The sequence below is a fragment of the Saccopteryx leptura genome, chromosome 2 (assembly GCF_036850995.1).
Source record: "Saccopteryx leptura isolate mSacLep1 chromosome 2, mSacLep1_pri_phased_curated, whole genome shotgun sequence".
Classification (NCBI taxonomy): domain Eukaryota; kingdom Metazoa; phylum Chordata; class Mammalia; order Chiroptera; family Emballonuridae; genus Saccopteryx; species Saccopteryx leptura.
In genome coordinates this window covers 177705411-177711627 of record NC_089504.1, presented here as the reverse complement: position 1 = coordinate 177711627, position 6217 = coordinate 177705411, and the positions used below count along the sequence as shown (strand labels likewise).

General features: G+C 38.8%; 1 pseudogene; it reads right to left on the bottom strand.

Moving 5' to 3' along the window:
• Positions 1-3519: 3519 nt before the first annotated feature.
• Positions 3520-3615, bottom strand: LOC136396348 (small nucleolar RNA U3; annotated as a pseudogene).
• Between the last annotated feature and the right edge of the window lie 2602 nt (positions 3616-6217).

Sequence of the window (6217 nt, the reverse complement as noted above, 5' to 3'; positions counted from 1 at the left end):
TTTGACTTGTGTCTAGTAAAAATGTGACTCTTTTTAAAATGAGGGGAGTTTTGGTTTTGATAAAGGGCTTGTTTTTCTTTAATAATTGAAAATATAAACTTATAAGTACTAAGGGATCCACCTTGAAAAAAGAAAGAAGTGATAGGATTCTGAGCAGAGAAGGGTTAATTCTCCACTATGTGATTTGGTTTCAGGTGTGTAAGGCACAGAAACAAAAATGTTTGTAAAGTTTCCTCAAGCACTTGAGAGTCCCTAAGTGGAGTGTGACTGAAAAACTGAAATACCAGGCCACCATCTGTGCCCTTCATTAAGCATGGAAAACTGCCTTTGCTTAGTCCAAAGCATGAGGATGCATGTCTCAAGGAATCATGTTTGTTGATGCTTGCAGACTCAAAAGATTACACACCTTAAAAAGCCAAATTATAGATTTATACCACTTTAAACATGTCACCTATCAAAATTTGGTTTTACAAAACAAGAATATCAGGAACTCATAATATGTTTTACTAAATAATTCACCATAAGAATATTTAAAACTCAAACTCCCTGAGCATGTTTTGAATGTGCTAGATCAGGGGTCCCCAAACTTTTTACACAGGAGGCCAGTTCACTGTCTCTCAGACCATTGAAGGACTGGGCTATAAAAAAACTATGAACAAATCCCTATGCATACTGCACATATCTTATTTTAAAGTAAAAACAAAACAAAACAGAACAAATACAATATTTAAAATAAAGAACAAGTAAATTTAAATCAACAAACTGACCATTATTTCAATGGGAACTATGCTCCTCTCACTGACCACCAATGAAAGAGGTGCCCCTTCCGGAAGTGGGGCGGGGGCTGGATATATGGCCTCAGGGGGCCGCATGCGGCCTGTGGGCCATAGTTTGGGGACCCCTGTGCTAGATTTACATAATTGCAACTACTCAGCATTATCAGAATTTAGCACAGAATGAGGACACTCTCTAGTAACATATATGAACTTGGTATGGATTTGCTTTTGTGTAATAATAATCCTCACTTTTTGCAGGCAAGTTGTAATACCTTCTCACCTGACTGGGCCATTTGGCTTTGGCCAGTTGCAAATGTGATCCAAGCAAAAGTTTAACAAATCTGTGTGCCTAGGTTTGTTCTCTTTTAACACCTTTGCCTTGTCATGAGAATGAACACAAGCTAGCTGATTGAAAGATGGGAGACATGAGGAAGGGCCAAACCATCCCAATTGTATAAGCTGAAGCCACCCAAGATCAGCCAACCCTTAGCAGAGCCAACCCATAGACACAAACAGGACAGCTATAGTGCAGTCATGAATGTACATAGCTAGGCCTGATTGAGCTCAGCCTAAAGCAACTGAACCTTACAGACTCATGAGCTAAATAGATGTTTGTTATTCTATGTCACTGAGAATTTGTGGTTATTTTTTATGTAACATTATTGGGGTAATAGATAATCAGTGTTGCAAAGTCAGTGTTACTATTGATCATTTTATATAAGAAAAAAGAGGTCCAGAAAGGCTAAATAATGTAACTAAAGTCACATAAGTAAGTGGTTAGGTGAGGATTTGGCTAAAACCCTCCCGATTCCCCTTGACTTATAATGAATGGGAAGTGGAGCCAAAAAAGGTGACATGATAAGTTTATAATCTTTAAAATAGGAAGCCTAGGCATCTCCTAACCCTGGTACTTATCCTTTAAAAATATGGTGAAATATGAAAAGGAACCTAGTAGTAGATTGGTTTTGAGGAAAGTAAAGCTGTAGCAGAAACAATGACTACTCAGAGACCACATGAAGTACACTGAGGAACCTAGGAGAGACTGCCTCATAATCCCCTATACAGGTTTCATGAGATGGCCCCAACCCCTGGTCCTTACAGGTATTTATTGATACACACAATAGAAGCAGGGACAAGAATAAGGAAGTCAAGAAAGGGAACTTCTTTAGAACAGACAGAAGGGCAAGATAGTAAGTAGCTCAAATATTCCCACCTATTGATTAATCAGAATTGCTAATTCTATTCCTATTGTGCTGTGTTTAGCACAGTACTGCCATTCAGTGCTTTTGTCAGTAAAGCCACTTTGACTTTTGCCTCAGGGAACTGAGCTCTGTCCCTTTTCTGTGTTTCTATTCAGGGCCTCTACATCTCCTCCTTTTTTGTTTGAGCTGTCTAATAGGAGTTCAAATCTTCAATAGGTTCAGGAGGACATTTTTCTACTGGTGGTGGTAATTGCAGTGGAAGGTGAAGGACAAGAATAGAGAGAAACAGGTTTTCAGGGGTCACAGGCGTACCTGTAGTTTGCAAAACTTCTTCAGCATGCCTGGTTAGATGTTGCAAAGTGCCCCAGGTGATGTCAGGTGCTCCCTTAGGGCTTGGGAGTGGGTTTGGTCTCCTCCTCTTTTTCAGGTTCATTCCTAGAGGTGGATTGACTATCAGTTTCTGTATCTCTGGAACTGGGTTGCTTCCTAGGGGCTGATGCCAACTCATGAAGACTTCACATTACTCGCTGGTATCCAAAGAGGATACAAATATTGATCGACTTATGACCTATACAACTTATGACCATTTGACTTTACCACCACAATTGCTAGCCACAACTGCTTCATGTCTGGCAGTGCAAGTGTTGCCCAGCTGGGCATACAACAGTGCGGACCAGCTTCTGGCAGCACTACCATCTCCACATGCACCATTTCAACTGTTATCCCAGACTCGGTACAGCAATTTGTGTTTTGTGCCTTGGATATTTTTCATCAAACCCCTCCCAAGATGTCTACCAAGAGGAAATTGTCTTTGCAAATATTAAGCCAATTGTACTGGTAATGCAGTGTTTTACTTAAACCTGACGAATGTAAAAATAAGAAACAGAATAGTGTAGAGATGATACAAATGGCATAAAATGAACAAAGAAAATTATGATATATAACAATAATGAAAGAAAATTATGATAAAATATGACTTAAAGATTTTTATAACATCATTTCACAGTACTGTACATATAGCCTACTCAACTTATGACCAAATTGTGTTACAACCGGTCTGTCGGAACCAATCATGGTCATAAGTTGAACACTAGCTGTATGTTGATGACAAATTGCAACATAGCCCCACTCCCAGTTTAGCAAATTGACAGGATCCTATCACTCAGGGTCAGCTAATATATACAGGTACAACATGAGAGGCTTAGGCCATTGTTTGGCTGGCATAAAATGCTTCTTAGCTGCAGTAAGTTCAGATGAAAAAATGTTTAAAAAATTAAGAGTAAGAAGACCCTTATACAATTGTTCTTGTAGGGTCAGTCTTTCCTCTGACTCCCTTTTTTGTTTGTGCAGTTGTTGCTTAAAAAGGGCATTGACTCTTTCTGCAATACCTGTAAGTTTGGGTGAATTTCTCAAGCTCTTGAGGCCCTGAAGAATGTCCCAAGGTTCTGTTTTATTTTCCTTTCAGGATGTTGGTCAAATAAGTTTACAAATATGATATATATGTTTGCTTGCTTATAGTTTGCTTTGGGTGTGGGGGACAGGCTGTAAGCTGACAAAATCATTATAGCCATTATACTCTTTTAATACTAAGACCTTTTCAGACAAACTATAGAAATGATCCCTGAAAGTATAGTCTTCTAAGATCTTTTCAAAAATAAGCTTTTCCCCACACCCTTGACTGTTGCACGATGTGGGGTGGTACACTCTTATGCGGAATCCCATTTATGCCTCAGATAAGTGGCTTTGTATCAGAGACTTCCTTATTTGTATATTGGCTTAAAGGTTTTGATTTCTACACTATAAAATGGGGCAGAACGGGGGATAGCTCTCTCTCTCAGTTCCTGAAATTAGCATGGCAGCCAAGATGGTGGAGTGCTGAAGAAGAAGCCAGTTTGTGTAGAGAGAAGAAGATGGGGAACAGAGTGAATAAGGCTGGTGAGGTAGAAACTTTTGATTCTAGGAAACTCAGACAAGTCAGTGGCTTTGGGAGCTCTGAATGGAAAGGGCAGTGTTTTCTCACTGTGTGTATTTCTTGCCCACCGGGTGCAAACTAGGATTAAAGGTAATGGCCCACCAGTTCTTGGCTCCATTGTTTTATTACTGTCTGTTTGAATCAAATGCAAACCTGTACAGGCCAGGTGGCAGTGTTGGTGGCCATGGCTACTGGTCTTACACAGGACAATCCTTCTTCTAAAGTCCTTCCTTCCTTTCCTTTTCTTGCCTTTTTTTAATATATCTGTTACTTCTATTTTTGTTTCTTCCCTGTGCACAAACCTTCTTCAACCTGCACAAACCTTCTGAAACTTACATAAACCTTTTTCTTCATTTAGAAATAACCAACTTTCAGAACAACTTTTTTTTCTTTTTCTTTTCAAAAGTACCTCCACACCTTATACCTTTTATTAGTAAAACCATACAATTTCTTTCTAATTAATCAGAATTCTCAATTTTCAAAAACTTTAACTTTCAGTGAGAACTTAGTTATAATTAGTAATTTTAGATTGATACTTTTATGAACATATTTTATGACCTTTAGAAACAGGTTCTATCATTGGTAAACAAACATCTTTTCAAAAGATATAACAGAAATAACAGGAACATTTTGTCCAAAACATTCAAGAAAATCAGAAAAATTCAGGATCCAGTCTAGTTTCTGATATTCATAACTGTGTTAATGGATTTTACTGTAATATAATGTTTCTACCTAAAATTACCCTTAGTTTTTCTTTAAGAGCCAAATTAAGATTATCCTAGTTGCACTATTAAGTCCAGTTTTAATTTAACCTTGTAATTTGCATAAACACAATAAAAATAACAATTGATTATATTGGCTTTTTACAATCTGCTTTGCTAACTTTATAAAAAAAATTAGATTGAGTTTTAATTAGCCCCTCAGGACATGCACAAAAGCCAAACCACACAGTTGCCATTAAGCTCCAACTGCAATCTTTTTGAGAATGTCCTTCTTTGCAGCAATTAAAGCATGTCTGTGGTCATAATATGGCAGCCAAGACTTGAGCTTTGTCTTATTTCTGCCCCTGCATTTTGACATGTTTTAATCATTTCTGCTACATTAGGGTGCTGCCCCTTAAGATGAGCCAATGCCTTTTGGCAAATCAACATTTGTGTTCTCATAAGCCAGTTGTAGGGTCTGTACCTTTGCTCCTTGTTTATTATCTACCTGTTGTGAGAAGGCAGTTTACAAGTGGTTAATGAAATCAATATAGAGTTTGTTAGGTCTCTGATGGATGCTTGCCAAAGAGCCTGTAGGGACTTTAGTGTCTGGAATTTGAACTCATGCCTTAAAAGCCAGTGTAAAAACCTAAGGAAAGGCAACATGGTTCATGCAAGCCTGAACCTGGGGAGTGCTATAAACCTCAGCTCCTGAGAGCATATCAACACCAATTGGAACTACCGTATTCAGATTCTCTACAGCTGTCTGAGATGATCCTGGTATTCTTGTAGTCAGACACTGTACTTGAGCAGTGGTGGTTACTACTTTCACTAACCCCTTCCAGTCCCATGGGGTCATTTTATAACCTGTGCCAATGTCCTCAATCATTTTCTTGGTAAATGTGCTTCATACCCCATTTTCAATAATACTTTCCCTGAATTACTTAAAGACCAGGAAAGGGAGACAGACTCATGTTGCACAGACTGCCCTGGCATTCTTAATATGGAAAAAACCTGAACAAATTCTGCATCTTTTTTTAAGCCTTCTTTTAGGTACTTTTCAACCTTACTTTCATATGGAGGTAGGGGTGAGAGAATTGTATCTACAGTGGGGGTTTGGGGAGGTGGCCAGTGAGATTGGGGCTCATCAGAAGGGGGAATCTGGTGATTTCTGCTCTAAATTGGGCATAATGTCAATCGACAATGATTCTATGTTGTTAGATATTGTACAGTCATTGGCCCTAATGAGTTGCAGAGCCAGTATATCATTTGCTCCCAGTCTTTAATGTCTAGGCTCTCTTCTTTTGGATATCAAGGACACTGTTAATGGACTACAATAAGCAGCTTTGTGAGTTGCCTAAAGGTGACCTTACCTCCCATACTGCAGAGGAGGCTATGAAGTTGGAGCTTATGGTTGGCTGCTCTGGGGTCAGTGAATTCCCAATGATGGTCAGGGGAAAGAAATGGGAAAAGGAGGGGAAAAATGAGGAGTATCCTGGTGTGAAAATTAGAGGATCAGGGAATGTGCAGATACTCCAGTACTTTCAGCTTTTTGTATAGTGCATT